The 17848-nt window shown below is 36.7% G+C and overlaps 1 long non-coding RNA gene across 1 annotated transcript in view; it reads right to left on the bottom strand.

The window, feature by feature from the left end:
• The window catches only part of LOC144284002 (uncharacterized), a 29530-nt gene extending 20995 nt beyond the window's left edge, over window positions 1–8535 (bottom strand). Inside the window, exon 1 of the long non-coding RNA XR_013352484.1 lies at window positions 8389–8535. This is a non-coding gene — a long non-coding RNA (uncharacterized LOC144284002). The remainder of the gene's footprint in view (window positions 1–8388) is intronic.
• Between the last annotated feature and the right edge of the window lie 9313 nt (window positions 8536–17848).

Below are 17848 nucleotides of genomic sequence, written 5' to 3'. Positions count from 1 at the left end.
ACGACAAGGGTTAATGAGGTGGAAGAATGAGTGAGTGACATAGAAGACAAGTTGATGGCAAAGAGGGAAACTGAGGAAAAAGAGACAAACAATTACAAGATCATGAGGATAGATTAATGGAAATAAGTGACAGCCTGAAGAAGAAAAAGCTACGTTTAATTGGGGTTCCCGGGGGTGCCAAAAGGGACAGAGGGCCAGAATATGTATTTAAACAAATCATAGCTGAAACTTCCCTAATCTGGGAAGGGAAACAGGCATTCAGATCCAAGAAATAGACAGATCCCCCCCTAAAATCAATAAAAACTGCTTAACACCTTGACATTTAATAGTGAAGCTTGCAAATTCCAAAGATAAAGAGAGGATCCTTAAAGCAGCAAGAGACAAGAGACCCCTAACTTATATGGGGAGAAATATCAGATTAACAGCAGACCTCTCCACAGAGACCTGGCAGGCCAGAAAGGGCTGACAGGATATATTCAGGGTCCTAAATGAAAAAAACAAGCGGCCAAGAATACTTTATCCAGCAAGTCTCTCATTCAGAATAGAAGGAGAGATAAAGAGCTTCCAAGACAGGCAGGAACTGAAAGAATATGTGACCACCAAACCAGCTCTGCAAGAAAATTTAAGGGGGACTCTTAAAATACCCCTTTAAGAAGAAGTCCACATGGAACAATCCACAAAAACAGGGACTGAAGAGGTATCATGATGACACTAAACTCATATCTTTCAATAGTAACTCTGAACGTGAATGGCCTTAATGACCCCATCAAAATGCGCAGGGTTTCAGACTGGATAAAAAAGCAGGACCCATCTATTTGCTGTCTACAAGAGACTCGTTTTATACATAAGGACACCTACAGCCTGAAAATAAAAGGCGGAGAACCATTTAGCATTCAAATGGTCCTCAAAAGAAAGCAGGGGTAGCCATCCTTATATCAGATAAACTAAAATTTACCCCGAAGACTGTAGTGAGAGATGAAGAGGGACACTATATCATACTTAAAGGATCTATCCAACTAGAGGACTTAACAATCCTCAATATATATGCCCCAAATGTGGGAGCTGCCAAATATATCAATCAATTAATAACCAAAGTTAAGACACACTTAGAGAATAATACACTTATACTTGGTGACTTCAGTGTAACAGTTTCTACAATCGATAGGTCTTCTAAGCACAACATCTACAAAGAAACAAGAGCTTTAAATGATACACTGGACCAGATGGATTTCACAGATATCTACAAAACTTTATGTCCAAACGCAACTGAATACACATTCTTCTCAAGTGCACATGGAACTTTCTCCAGAATAGACCATATACTGGGTCACAAATCAGGTCTTAAGTGATACCAAAAGATTGGGATTGTCCACTGCATATTCTCAGACCATAATGCCTTGAAATTAGAACTAAATCACAACAAGAAGTTTGGAAGGACTTCAAACACGTGGAGGTTAAGGACCATTCGCTAAAAGATGAAAGGGTCAACCAGGAAATTAAGGAAGAATGAAAAAGATTCATGGAAACTTATGAGAATGAAGATGCAACCATTCAAAATCTTTGGATACAGCAAAGGCAGTCCTGAGGGGGAAATACATCGCAATTCAAGCATCCATCCAAAAATTGGAAAGAACCCAAATACAAAAGCTAACCTTACACCTAAAGGAGCCAGAGAATAAACAGCAAATAGATCCTACACCCAGCAGAAGAAGAGAGTTAATAAAGATTCAAGCAGAACTCAATGATATAGAGACCAGAAGAACTGTGGAACAGATCAACAAAACCAGGAGTTGGTTCTTTGAAAGAATTAATAAGATAGATAAACCATTAGCCAACCTTATTAAAAATAAGAGAGAAGACTCAATTTAATAAAATCATGAATGAGAAAGGAGAGATCACTACCAACACCAAGGAAACACAAACGATTTTAAAAACATATTATGAACAGCTATACACCAATTAGGCGATCTAGAAGAAGTGGAAGCATTTCTGGAAAACCACAAACTACGAAAACTGAAACTGGAAGAAATAGAAAACCTGAACCGGCCAATAACCAGGGAAGAAATTGAAGCAGTCATCAGAAACTTCCCAAGACACAAAAGTCCAGGGCCAGATACTTCCCTGGGGAATTCTATCAAACGTTTAAAGAAGAAACCATACATATTCTACTAAAGCTGTTTGGAAAGATAGAAAGAGATGGAGTACTTCCAAACTCGTTCTATGAGGCCAGCATCACCTTAATTCCAAAACCAGACAAAGTCTTCACCAAAAAGGAGAATTACAGATCAATATCCCTGATGAACATGGATGCAAAAATTCACAACAAGATACTAGCCAATAGGATCCAACAATACATTAAGAAGATTATTCACCATGACCAAGTAGGATTTATCCCCAGGACACAAGGCTGGTTCAACACTCGTAAAACAATCAATGTGATTCATCATATCAGCAAGAGAAAAACCAAGAACCATATGATCCTCTCATTAGATGCAGAGAAAGCATTTGACAAAATACAGCATCCATTCCTGATCAAAACTCTTCAGAGTGTAGGGATAGAGGGAACTTTCCTCAACATCTTAAAAGCCATCTACGAAAAGCCCACAGCAAATATCATTCTCAATGGGGAAGCACTGGGAGCCTTTCCCCTAAGATCAGGAACAAGACAGGGATGTCCACTCTCACCACTGCTATTCAACATAGTACTGGAAGTCCTAGCCTCAGCAATCAGACAACAAAAAGAAATAAAAGGCATTCAAATTGGCAAAGAAGAAGTCAAACTCTCCATCTTTGCTGATGACATGATACTCTACATAGAAAATCCACCCCAAGATTGCTAGAACTCATACAGCAATTTGGCAGTGTGGCAGGATACAAAATCAATGCCCAGAAGTCAGTGGCATTTCTATACATTAACAATGAGACTGAAGAAAGAGAAATTAAGGAGTCAATCCCATTTACAATTGCACCCAAAAGCATAAGATACCTAGGAATAAACCTAACCAAAGAGGTAAAGGATCTATACCCTAAAAACTATAGAACACTTCTGAAATAAATTGAGGAAGACACAAAGAGATGGAAAAATATTCCATGCTCATGGATTGGCAGAATTAATATTGTGAAAATGTCAATGTTTCCCAGGGCAATATACACGTGTAATGCAATCCCTATCAAAATACCATGTACTTTTTTCAGAGAGTTGGAACAAATTATTTTAAGATTTGTGTGGAATCAGAAAAGACCTCAAAAGCCAGGGGAATTTTAAAAAAGAAAACCATAGCTGGGGGCATCACAATGCCAGATTTCAGGTTGTACTACAAAGCTGTGGTCATCAAGACAGTGTGGTACTGGCACAAAAACAGACACATAGATCAATGGAACAGAATAGAGAATCATGAAGTGGACCCTCAACTTATGGTGAACAAATATTCGACAAAGTAGGAAAGACTATCCACTGGAGAAAGACAGTCTCTTCAATAAATGGTGCTGGGAAAATTGGACATCCACATGCATAAGAATGAAACTAGACCACTCTCTTTCACCATACACAAAGATAAACTCAAAATGGATGAAAGATCTAAATGTGAGACAAGATTCCATCAAAATCCTAGAGGAGAACACAGGCAACACCCTTTTTGAACTTGGCCACAGTAACTTCTTGCAAGATACATCCAGGAAGGCAAAAGAAACAAAAGCAAAAATGAACTATTGGGACTTCATCAAGATAAGAAGCTTTTTCACAGCAAAGGATACAGTCAACAAAACTAAAAGACAACCTACAGAATGGGAGAAGATATTTGCAAATGACCTATCAGGTAAAGGTCTAGTTTCCAAGATCTATAAAGAACTTATTAAACTCAACAGCAAAGAAACAAACAATCCAATCATGAAATGGGCAAAAGACATGAACAGAAATCTCACAGAGAAAGACATAGACATGGCCAACACGCACATGAGAAAATGCTCTGCATCACTTGCCATCAGGGAAATACAAATCAAAACCACAATGAGGGATCCCTGGGTGGCGCAGCGGTTTGGCGCCTGCCTTTGGCCCAGGGCGCGATCCTGGAGACCCGGGATCGAATCCCACATCAGGCTCCCGGTGCATGGAGCCTGCTTCTCCCTCTGCCTATGTCTCTGCCTCTCTCTCTTTCTCTCTCTGTGACTATCATAAATAAAAAAAAATTAAAAAAAAAAAAATTAAAAAAAAAAAAAAAAAAAAACCACAATGAGATACCACCTCACACCAGTGAGAATGGGGAAAATTAACAAGGCAGGAAATCACAAATGTTGGAGAGGATGTGGAGAGAAGGGAACCCTCTTGCACTGTTGGTGGGAATGTGAACTGGTGCAGCCACTCTGGAAAACTGTGTGGAGGTTCCTCAAAGACTTAAAAATAGATCTGCCCTGTGACCCAGCAATTGCACTGCTGGGGATTTACCCCAAAGATACAGATGCGGTCAAACCCGCACCCCGATGTTTATAGCAGCAATGTCCACAATAGCCAAACTGTGGAAGGAGCTTCGGTGTCCATCGAAAGATGAATGGATAAAGAAGATGTGGTCTATGTATACAATGGAATATTCCTCAGCCATTAGAAACGACAAATACCCACCATTTGCTTCAACGTGGATGGAACTGGAGGGTATTATGCTGAGTGAAAGAAGTCAATCGGAGAAGGACAAACATTATATGGTCTCATTCATTTGGGGGATATAAAAAATAGTGAAAGGGAATAAAGTGGAAAGGAGAAAAAATAAGTGGGAAATATCAGAAAGGGAGACAGAATATGAAAGACTCCTAACTCTGGGAAATGAACTAGGGGTGGTGGAAGGGGAGGTGGGCGTGGGTTGGGGGTGACTGGGTGACGGGCACTGAGGTGGGCACTTGACGGCATGAGCTCTGGGTGTTATTTTGTATGTTGACAAATTGAACACCAATAAAAAATAAATTTATTAAAATTTTTTTTAAAAAATTCTCAATTATTACCATCTCAAATATTTCTTCTGTTCTTTTCTCTCTCTCTCCTTTCTTCTTCTAGTATTTTCATTACACATGTTACACTTTTTATAATAATCCCATAGTTCTTAGATGTTCTATCACTTTAAATTATTTTATTCTCTTTGCTTTCCAATTTTGGAAATTTCTATTGATATTTCTTCAAGTTCACCTAGTCTTTCATTGTCCATGTTCAGTATGTTGATGGTCTCATCAAATACAGTCTTCATTTATATTACAGTCATTTTCATCTTTGGTATTTTTAAAAATTCTTTCTTAGAGTTTCCATTCCTCTACTCACATTACCCATTTGTTCTTGGATGTTTTCTGCTTTTTCAAATATAGCTCTTAGAATATTAGTCACAGTTATTTTAAATACTTGTTTTGACAATTGCAAAATGTCTGCCATATGAGTCTATTTCTAATATTACTTCTGTGTCAATAAACTATATTTTGTCTTTCAGTATTCCCTCTATTTTTTATGTAAAGCTGAACATAATATATTGGGCAAAAGGGACTGAGATAAATAGGCCTTGGGTTTGAGGTTTTCTGTTTGTTTTTCTATGAGTTAGGCTGTGCTTACTGTTGGCTGTAGCTCTCTGTGTCAGAAAAACTAAAATTCTCTCTGGTGTTCTTATTTTTGTCTCCCTTGTTGTCTTTCAGTTTCCCTAGAGGTTTCTTCTTAAATAGGATCTTAGATGAGCAGTTTTTTCAGTTCTACTCATCTATTATTATACAGGAGTCCTATTGATGTGGTGATAAGCTATACAAGGAAAGGAAACATTCTGTTTTCCTATTATTAGGTCCTGATTCATTTGTGAGCTTTTTGTGCCTCTGGGCACAAGTACTGGACACAAAGTTCACAAGTATTTCTTGGTCTTTTTTTCTCCTATTCATTGAAACAGGAAGTCTAGGGAGGTTCTACAGTTGGGAATTTACTTTCTCTCACATGGAGACTAGAGTGAGCTACAGTTAGATGTTTCTCATCCTCCAAGTTGGTAAACTCTGGTAAATCCCATTGGGTCATTAGGCTCTGGCAACATACTTTCTTTCAAGGGCAGTCTTCATTAAGAAATAAAATGTTTAAGGCATATTTCAAAATGGTTATATTTCCCTCCCTGTGCCAGAAGCACAAAAGGGATTTTTCTCCAGTACTCCCTGTCAGAACCTGGAAGAGCTCTTAGAAGTCAAACTCATGCAAGTCTGGGGGTCCTGCTAAGATAAGACCTCTGTGGATTGTTTTTAACTCTTGAGTCTGTCCACAGTGAGCCTCAAACACTCCATCAATTACAGTTAAGATTCCCTTCCCCAGTACTATTGTTCTAGTGGGGTTTTTTTCCTCCAATCAACTGTGACTCTCTATTTCTACCTATTTGTCTCTTCAATCATAGGACAGCAGTTTATCCTATAATCTCAGTTATCTGATGGTTCTAAGAAGAGTTGATTATTTTCAGCTTGCTCAAGCCCTTTTCATTGTTATAAGAATTGGAGTGATGCCCTCTAAGCCCCTTACATGGTGGACTGGAAACCTGAGGTCCTGAACAGTTTTGGATTGAACAATGAGAGAGGCAGTATATCTAGCAGAGACTTCATGAGCAGAGATGATAGTTCTGGCCACATTCTACACTTGGCACATAATTGGTATTCTCTACCTCTGAGACTTTAAAACCTCTTAAAAATTATTTATCAAGAAAGACAAATTTCAGGGTGCATAAAAGCCAAATGCCAAACAACTGAGGATTTTAAAATGTCTTATGAAATCTTTACTCTGAAACTAGGTGAAGAAGAGGATATGAACCACGGACTGGATTTTGCCAAGATATAAATGTCTAAAAATAAGCACTAAATTTTGAGTTATCCTGGGGTCATACCAAAGGGAAATCATTACCAAGTAACCACTAGGTAGAGAAAATGTTTAGAAACTGTGCCAAGAAATGAAAACAAAAGAGTTTTGTTCCCTATAGAGTTTTCCAAGATTATACTGACCTAGCAGAGAGGAATGAACTAAGGGTTAGAAAAGGAGTGGCCCAAGTCAATACAAGTAGAGAAGGGCACCAGGGCAGTTCCACCAATAATTCTATAAACAATCTGTCAGGTTCAATGTCCCTCTTATATCCTCACTGGTCTCTTTCAAAGGATCATGATTATATTCACTAAGGAACAGTTATCAATGTCTTCTGTCATGTTTTATGAGAAGTCAGAAAAGCTGCTCACCTCCCACTTTGAAATATTCTCTACTCTGATGCAATGGAGTCTGAATCTTACCTCTGTTAACGAATTTTGGCCTCCTCTTTCTACGATACTTTTTAAAAACATAAATACTTCTGAAAGCATGAAAGGATTTATTTCATTAGTATTTTTATCATTGGTTTACTAACGCTGCACTCTTCACAATAGAAACTGGATTCTGAAAATTGGATACTCAGAGAGAGAAGTAGAGAAGGAGGAAAACAGTTTTAAAAGCCATTGGTGCCTTACAGATAGGGGTGGTTGGAAGAGAATTTGATTTTTTTTTTTACAAATTTGCATACATATGTACAAATGTATGTGCCTACATACACACACCAAGAAGTGGTCACACCAGCCTCAAAAATCCATGATGTTTTATCTGAAACCCTTACATAATACTTATTACTTACAAATATCTATTGTATATGATGTCTGTGTTTTATTATCCCTAATAGACCTTAACCTCCTTCAAATGAAAAGTTGGGTCTTATTCAATTATGGTTGAATAAAATAATCCATTAGTTACTCATATATTTATTTATGCATTTTTATATGCAAGGTGTGCAAAGTACTAGATCTAATAATATCAAGGTAACTATTAATATTTCATGGTAATAATTCATTCACAGATGGTTGTATAGGAACTAAACTCATACACAGAAAACTACAACTAAGATAAGAATGCAACCAAAGGAAGTAAACTTGAGGATCATACATGTATCATAAAATTGGAAAATGTTCTTGGAAATTCTTTTTAGTCCCTTTCAGGTACTTATTAAATGCAAGTTCAGTGCAAGAAGGAAACAGTAAAAGTTCTCAATACTTCAGTGCAGTTTGCTAAATTCCACCACGTCTCTTGCTGGTAATGAATTATATGGCATATGGTAATGAATACCATATACCAGGTATATGCATTACTTTGTAACTGAAGCCTACTGAAATTAGAGAATGGATGGCTCTTGGAACTTTAGAGATTCAAAGCAATTTGTCTGCTAACTTGCTGTTAACTTGTAAGGAGAATAGCATCTCAATTTTATCAATTCAACTAAACACAAGCCAATAAAATAATAACCCCAAAGGTTTAAATATGTGCCTTATATGCCAATATTAATTGGTATCTTTGCAGTTTTATGTTTTAAACACAGTTATAGAAAATACTACCTTCCATGGGATTCCTGGTGGCTCAGTGGTTTGGCGCCTGCCTTCAGCCCAAGGCGTGATCCTGGAGTCCCGGGATGGAGTCTCACATCGGGCTTCCTGCGTGGAGCCTGCTTCTCTGTCTGCCTGTGTCTCTGCCCTTCTCTCTATGTGTCTTTCATGAATAAATAAAATCTTAAAAAGTACTACCTTCCATTTAAATAATTATGATATTAATACAGTTGCCATTATAACATCATAATACTATAATATACTTTCTCTCTTTTCTCTTTCTCTCTCCATTTGTATTTCCTTTCTTTTCCATTTGTATTTCATTGTTTCTCTCTCTTTCTTTACCCTATTGAGCTTTATTATATTCAAATAAAATAATAATGGACCAGTCTAAGATTAGGAGAATCGTGATTCAATGTCTATTTTGTATTAGCTACCAAACCACAGTAAATAGGACATATGTAGATAGACAAAAATAAAACAAATCTCTCCATCTTTACCTCACAGTGCAGTACCTTTGGACAACAAAACACTACTATCTCCTCACACAAATGAAAACTGAAAGGAGGGATGCCTGAGTGGTTCAGTGATTGAGCATCTGGCTTTGCCTCAGAGCATGATCCTGGGGTCCTGGGATCAAGTTTCACATTAGGCTCCCCATAGGGATTCTGCTTCTCCCTCTGCCTGTGTCTCTGCCTCTCTCTGTGTGTCTCTTATGAATGAATAAATAAATAAAATCTTTAAAAACAATAAAGAAAGAAAATCAAAAAGAAAGAGAGAATATCTTGCAGCATGTTTCCCTGGACTGGCTTATTTAAACCAGGACTCCTTGGGCCTCACAATATTGCCTAATTTAATATTACTATTACATAGCACCATTACATTAGTGTCTTCCAAATTTGCCTGAATTAAAATTAAATCCTGGTTATTTGTTAAAAATATAAATTATGATCACCAAACAGAATCTACCAAATCAGACTTTCTCAGAGTGAATCTTTATAACTTATGTTTGACAGAAACCTTAGGTAATTCTTATTATTAGGAATGATTGAGAAATGTTGATTGTTTCATTTTATTTAAAATTTACCTGAATAACCATCTGAAGCAAGAGTTAGAAGCTAAAAATCATCTGAATTATTACAAATGAGAAAACAGACACATAGGGAATTGAAAAAGGGGGCCGAGCTAGTTCTTAACCTCATATAATCTGGCTGTATTTTTATTTAATTAATTTATTTTTTTACTACCACTAAACCAAATTCTCTACTGTTTCCCAAACTGCTGGCCATGTGGCTGCTAGTCAAGGTAATGTTTCTGAATAACACTGAAAAGTAAGAAATAACACTTTATAATTCACCAAGTCTCTCTGATACTTACTAGTATCCTCATTGCTTACACAGATTTCTTGACCCCTCTGGCTCTTTGAAATCTCCTACCATAACTATCCCGCCTTCTTTCTGAAGGGTCCATACTCAATATTATTTTCTCTTTCCCAGTTTCCTCTTTCCCCAATACCCATCCATCCAGCAACTATGGTCAGTATCTTCAGATGGACAGAAAGCCAATAATCCAAGGCTGAAATATAGGATGTAAAAATCTCTGAATGTTTAATGGAACTAGAGCTAGAAAACTGGACTCTGCAGAACAAGGCAAAACATTTTACTTCTTTGGGTCTCCCATGTGAAGAACTTTAATCTGACCAGAGATTCTAGAGTAAGAATTTAGACCATCTGATCAAGTCTCTTATCTTAGAAGAAGGGAAATTAATATGCTAAAAGTTAATTTAGTAATTCAGTTGAAATTATAAAATTAAAATGTATAAAGTAATATGTTTGAAGATATAATGCCTTTCTTTGTCTTGCCTAAACTAGATTCCTCTTTATCTAAGCCCATGTAAACCAGGAAGTAACTCATTCTCTCTTTTGTGTAACTTCACCATATAAAACTGCACTGAGTGCTCTATATAAATCATATTTTACTAAACCTCAAAACAACTTTTCAAACTAAATATTGCAATCTCCAATTGATTTATGAGGAAACTGACTCACACATTAAAAGCCTGTTACTTCTTGCAAAAACAAAAATAGGGCTCACATTTAGCCTTTTTAAAAAAATTCTAAAATATATATCCCTTAGCCCCTTCTCAAGTAATTGTCACCTTAAAGCTCTACTTTTGAAAATGCATAAATGCTTCTAAAAGGCATTTGAAACAATAAATAGTAGAAAAGAGAGTGCATTTATGTACAAAGCTAAGAAGTAGAGCTAACAGGGAAGGTAATAGATAAAGGGAGAATCATATATAAAGACAGCTCAATGGGCCAGAACAATGACCACAATCAACAGAATGAAATGCTGACCCATCGTAAGGAGGCTGCATTTAGGTGGTTGCACAGAAGATGGACAAATAGAGGATAAGAAATGCTAGCATGTCTATTTGTTGGCCAGAAAGTATTGAGTGTTTATTATTTGTCAAGTGCATTTATAGGCTCTGGGAATACAGCGCCTAATATTTATAGGAACTTATGTTTCAGTGGGGAGTATAGGGATGAAAAATGTGATAAACACATAAAACAAAAGTCAAATAAGCCAATTTCAACACCTGACAAAAATGAAAAAGTGGGGTAGCATGGTAACAAGTGACTACAAGGGCCCCTATAGCTAGAGCAATCAGGGAAGTCTTTTGATGAGGTAGTATTTGCACTGAGTCCTAAATAAGTAGCAGGAAGCTATGCAAAAATAAGTGCAAGTAAAAGAAATGATGAGTGCAAAGGCTCAAAGATGGAGAAGACATGGTTATGTTCAAGGGACAGAAAGTATGCCAGTATTGATGTTGTTTCATAAACAACTGAGAGAATGACTATAGATGTCTTTGGAGACATATAGAGGCTAGATCACATAGGGCATTGTAGGTTACAGTAAGATTTTATCCTAGGCATAATGAAAAGCCATTGCAGGATTTTATACTAAGGACATGCACTGATTTACTTTTGAAAACATCACTGTGGCTGCTGTGTGGAGAATAGCCTATGAGGAGATGAGAGAGGAAGCAGGGAGATTATCTAAGCAGGCTCCTGCCTTAGTTCCATAAGATGGTAGTTTCTGGGACCGTATATAGTAGTAGAGATAGTGAGAACTAGTTGAAGTTCAGTTATGTTTTGGCAGAACAGCTAGCTTAATTCATATACCAGGTCTAAAATATGAAAGAGAGTGGAATCAAACATCACTGACTCCTAGACTTATAACCTGATTACCTAGGTGGTGGTGGTAGTGCCCTTCCATGAGGTGATAGGATGGTATGGACTGAGGTAGAGGACTAAAGTTGATAGTTCTGCTTTGGCTATGTTCAATTTGAGATACCTATTAAATAGTCTGGTACTAATCAGTACTCAGCTATATGAGTTGGCTATCTTAGATTTGAGCACTTGAGAGGTATTTGAATGGGAATATTGAGAGTTCAGAATACAAATAGTATTTGAAACAATGGGATCAGTGGCGATTACCTAGTAAGAGAGTATAGATAATAGGGATCAGGCAACTGAGAACTGAGGCCAGAGTCCTAGGGAAATTCTAACAACTAGAGATTTTGTAGATATCATGGACCGATGAAAGAAGACTGAAAATTGCAGTTAATGAGGTAAGAGGAAAGCTAGAATGTATGGTGTCCTGGAAACAAAAGAAAACGTGTTTCAGGATAAATGGAATCATAGATCATGTTAAATACTGTAGAGTGCAATAGCAATATGATGGAAAACTAACCATTAGTCATAGGAAGATGTAGATTAATGGTAACCTTGTACAGAACTGTTCACAAAGAATGACAAAGTCCAAATGAAATGAATATGAGTGAGAAACAAACTGTTAGGTGAGTACATGAAGAAGACAAATATAAGGGACTCATGATTTTTATCCTATAAATGGAAGCAGAGCAATAGTACACTTAAATTCAAGGTTATATGAGGGAAAGGGACAAGAATTTATTTATTTATTTATTTATTTATTTATTTATTTATTTACCTACCTATCTATTTATCTTAAAGATTTTATTTATTTATTCATGAGAGACACAGAATGAGAGGCAGATGCCTAGGCAAAGAGAGAAGCAGGTTCCATGCAGGGAGCATGATGTGGGACTTGATCCCGGGACTCCAGGATCACGCCCTGGGCTGAAGGCAGACACTCAACTGCTGAGCCACCCAGAAAGATTGGAATAAGATTATAAAGAATATTTTGAAAGAATCCATTAAGAGTAGAAGCCTGATGATTCAGGAAAGAAAGAGTTTAATTGCAGAAATTAAATCCTTAAGATGGTAATAGTGGATGGAATTTCTGGCACAAATTAGCTTGGTCTTGTGTAAGGATATCATTTTTTCTATAATAAGGGAAACCACAGTAGGGAAAAGGAAACTATAATAAGGGCAACAACACAGTAGGGTGGCAGAATTTTTGGTCAAGATGAATTAATTTTCATCAAATTCCATCTATTGTGTACAAGGTTTTCAGCTAAAAGAGCATGCAGGGAATGGGTATTGAAGATTTCAGAAGGCATGAAACTGCCACTACCTTCAGATAGGTAAATTTAATAGGAAAATTTAGGAGGCTTCTCTGTCAGTGTTGAGATTCATTTTGATATGGCGGACATAAATTTAAGTAAGTCCAGTTCATGAATTTTCTCTGATTGTTGAACTTCTCATTCATAGGTACAAAATAAGAGGGTGGCTGAGCTGATCAGGTTGGGATATTCCAGGTGAGTAGGATGTCAGGGGAGAAAGGATAGACAACTTACAAGTTTTCAAAAAGAACACAAGGCTGAAATAAAGAGTCTAGATTTCTTAGGAAAGTGAGGACCTGAAGTGATTGATAGATAGTGCAAAAGTGCTAAAATAAACAACTGCAGGTTTTTGTTTGAGGAATTATTGGAATAAAAATAATAGAGCAAGCTAGAAGAAGAGAAGTTGATAATCAGGGATTATTGAAATATTTAAAACTAACATTTTGGGAGTAGTGTAGGTATAGGTAATGAATACATGATCATGTGGCCAAGAGGGATTCAAAGATATGTGGGAAGCAAGTAGATGAAGGTTCTAGGAATGTAGGGGTTAGATGTATTACCTATTTGCATGAGGAAATTGCAAAATATCAGAGAGAGACAAGAGCTAGATGCTCTATGAATAACAAAACCAAAGATATCAGTAGTTGATAGCATGGAAGTGAAAGCTAATAAAATTTCATGAGTTGAATTTGGAAAAAAAAAAAAGAACTAGTGTTTAAGGAGGAGGGAGAAGAAATTATTTTCAAATAACAAAAGGGAATAGGAAAGACACTTGAGTTACATGGGGTGTAGAAATAAAAATCATCTATATTCAAGAAGTTACAGAGAGAGATGTAGTATCTTCAGTGTGGCCATGTTTTAGTGAAGCAAGAAGATAGAGTGTCCATTCAAAGAAGTGGGTGAGAACAGAATGGGATATGTTTGTGATAGAGATTTCAATGATACTGAAGGATTAGAGCAAGTGGGGGGTTGTAAGTTAGGATCAGATCCGTGAATGTAAACAACTGTAAGGGGAAAATCATTTGTATTTTGATGTATGGCACTGAAAATTGGATTTCTGTTGACATCCAAAGATATAGGTAGGTACAGTAGATTAACTCTGGAAATCAGAAAAGAGACTGAAGACTTGGTAACAGTGTTTATGGCCTTTGGGGGCTGGAAAGAGGGGAGTCAACTTATCAAAACATGAAATAGCTGGAGATTGAGAATTCTGCTTGGCTGTTCCCTTGAGTAAAGGAGCTGACTTACCCCATTCACAGAGGTGACTTAGATGATACAATTTCATTTAAGAAATATGTGAAAGATATGGAGGTTATAACTGACTACCAGATCAATAAAAGCTGAAAACATGACTTCACTAAAGAGGAAAAAAAAAGATATATTCTTTGACTGCATCAATAAAAATTCACCACCCTGAAAAAGTGAATACACCCATTGGTAGTAGAATGTATTGAAAGCACTGTGGCTAATTCTAGGTTTCATCTTTAAAGAATAACATTGGCAAGTGCAAGTCTATCTCCACATCCCTAAGATGTGGTTGAAAACACAAAGATGATCATAACCATGTTGAATAATAAAGAGATTGCCAGGTATTGAACAAGCTATGTATTAATTAACCAAAAGTGCTACTTCAGCAGATAAAAGGATCTAGGCTTCTCTAGACATAAAAGGACCCTTTAAGCATAGAAAGGGCAGATTGCTTGGGAAATCTGATCTGTCCTAAAATGATCTTTCTAGAAATAAATCTACAGGGCCTTGTGTTTCAGAATACTCTAGCAAGTTTGCATATGTTCTTGAGTCTCATGCCAGACCCATTTGACCAAAACTACTGAGAATAAATCCAGGAATCTATATGAGCTAATATGCTATATATCATAACCTCTCCCCCAATTCAATCACAGGAAAAATTAATAAGATCATTAATGTGCTATTAGATGCTTCTCAGGTAATAGTTTTTGGTATACTATGCTATATTAAATGAAAGGTAAGCTTATCTTGATTCACTCATGTATACTAGTGCCTAAACAGTGCCTGGCACAGAGTGGGTACATAAACATTTGGTGAGTTAATGACTGAAGAAATAAACACTCTCTCTAATCTAGATTTAGGCCCTCTGTATTCTCAATTCCAACTTGGGATATTACTATTGATTAAATACCTCTGTTGCTCAGTCTCTACAGAAACTTATCTTTAGCTAAATCTAGAAAGGAGTCTCTATGACTAAGCTCCTGTCTATGTTACCTTTCCTTAATTCACTCTCATCTTAATTCTGATCCTCTTATTCTAAGAAAGGGTCAGCCTTTCCATTTGATTATCCAAACTTGATGCCAGTGCATGCTTATCCTAAGCATTAGACTAGATTTTAGCTGTTGAGTCACAAATTGCTTAGGACAGTCTTACCTGGTCTGAGAAATCCTCAGGGCTTCAATCAAACCTACCATGGTTAAACAAGGCCATGTCACAACCACTTCTAGCAAAAGTATAAATAAAATTTTCCAAGGCTTAATGTGGTTATTCATTTCAAATAGCTTAAATAACTCGCTCATGAATAAAAAAAAGTTATTCTGAGATTTTCAAAGATTTAAGACTAGTAGGAATAAGCTATAGAAAGGAGATTTGATTCAAAATAAAGGAGAGCAATCTAAAATTAATCTCTCTACTATAGTATCAACTGTCTTAAAGTAGCCAGCCCCCTTTCACTAAGAGAATTCAAATAGAAGCAAAACAAAAATGTATCAAGAATAGAATCATAAAGCTTGAAGGAACTTTGGAGATCAGTTTAATATATTATTTCAACTTTATCCTTTTATAAGCGTTGAATCTAAGATCTAGAAAAATTGAGATCTATCTAGCTTTATAAAGCTTACTAATGCCAACGTTACAAATACAAGCTAGTCTTAGGGCTTTGTCCACATATCTTCTCTAATTGGAGAAATGGTACCTGCTTTGGTTTATAGGACTCTGTCTTGTATAAATTCTAAAGCTAGTAACTCATTCTTTTCTCTTTTTTTCTGTTTATATCTGGAATTTTATAGTTAATTAATTTTACATGGAAATGAAGTGAATCATGACTCTCAATTTGCATATTTACAAATTGAAAAAAAAAACCAAATCTGCCTGAAAACAGTTTATGACAACCTGTTATTTACTGACAAAGAAGTAACTCTCTTTTTTTGGCAGGTGAAACAAATGAAATGACATCTACCTTCTTGTTGTGTCTAACAAGATCCTCCCCTTGGGCCCGAGAATACAATTTTGCCAATGGTAGAGAAAGGAAATAACATTTACAGAACGTCTGCTTGGTAGGTGTTTCATATATGTAATCACATTTAATTTCATTTAATCTACACAATATCTCTGTGAAATGGGATAGTACAGCCATTTTACAGATGAGGAAATTGTATCTTAAAACGGTTTAGTGCCATGTTTAAAGCCCTATAGCTAATATATAGTAGAACAAGATTTGAAATTAGGTCTTAGTTAGGAGGACCAACTGCTCCAATTTGCTCGGAACTCAGGAATTTCCCAGGACATAGCAAATTGAAGTCCCAGGCAAACTGAGATGACTGCTCACCCTGGTTAGTCCAAAATCTAGGGAAAAGGAAGTTCTTTCCGAAGCTCATCAAACACCAGTGGCTCAACTAGGGGTATTATAGAGGAGGAGGACAGGGATAGAGGCTATGATATAGCATGTTAGGACACAGATTTCTGGATCTGTTCTGTGATTTTGACTGAATGGATTCAGAATCCCAAGTTATTCTGATATACATGATCTATAAATTATGTTTTTAGAAATAACATTTTAGAAGTAAAGATCAGACTTTCCAAGCAATCTATCCTTTTTTCTCAGAATGGGTCCTACTATGTCCAGAGGAGCCTAGACACCTGTATTTGCTGGCCTCATGGTAACATTTGATTTGAAGATCATCAACGTGAGGGAAGCCTCTGTTCCAATTGTGGTTGGCAGTAAGTGGATAAATGCAACCTTCTCCTTAGGAAAAGATAGGAAGCCATACTATGGTCTTTGTAGCAAAAGGCCAAGGTTGAAGAACATCAGATAAGCACAAAAGCCATTAATCAGGTATCTGAATGATCCCTTTGGGCCAGTAATTCTCAAACTATAACGTGTATAATGAGCACTGTGGGGATCAATATAGCATGTGGAGTCCTGTAATCAACATCCTGAGCCTGATTTAATTGGTCCAAAGTAAGGCCCTTGTATATGGTTCACTTTTTGTGCCAACTTGACTGAGGGGTGCTACCTGTGTCTGTGAGAATATTTCTGAGTAAGATTAGGATTTGAATCAGTAAACTACTTAGATTGTCTTCCCCAGTGTGGATGCATGTCATACAATCCACTGAGAGATTGGATAGAACAAAAATGCAGAGGGAGGTTGAATACACTCTCTGCTGGCTGTGTGAGCTGAGACACCAATCTTCTGCCCTTGGACTGGGCTTACATCATCAGCACTCACAGTTCTGTGTTCTTTAGACTCAGGCTGAAATTTATACCATGGGATCTCCTGGGTCTCTAGGATGGCAGATAATGGGACTATCAGCTACAATAACATGAAGCAATTCCTCATAGTGAATAAATCATGTGTGTGTGTGTGTGTGTGTGTGTGTGTGTATCCATTGATCATCTATCCTATTGGTTCTGTTCCTCTAGAGAACCTTGATTAGTACATCCAAGAATACATATTTTACATGCCCCTTTCTCCCAACTAGTTAATTCTTACACTTTCTTGATTGTCTGATCGAAACTATAATCTTACATTCATTTTCTGCTTATTCTCTGCCTAATATGATACTAGACACTGGTAGATGGAGGGGGTTTAGATAATACCTAATTTTATAAAAGCAGAGTATAAACTAAAGAAATTTTTGACCTAGGAGACAACAGAGTCAATCATATACCTGTGT

The sequence above is a fragment of the Canis aureus genome, chromosome 15 (assembly GCF_053574225.1).
Source record: "Canis aureus isolate CA01 chromosome 15, VMU_Caureus_v.1.0, whole genome shotgun sequence".
NCBI classification, from domain to species: Eukaryota; Metazoa; Chordata; class Mammalia; order Carnivora; family Canidae; genus Canis; species Canis aureus.
Note: the sequence above shows the minus strand (reverse complement) of the source record. Positions and strands in the feature narration are given on the sequence as shown.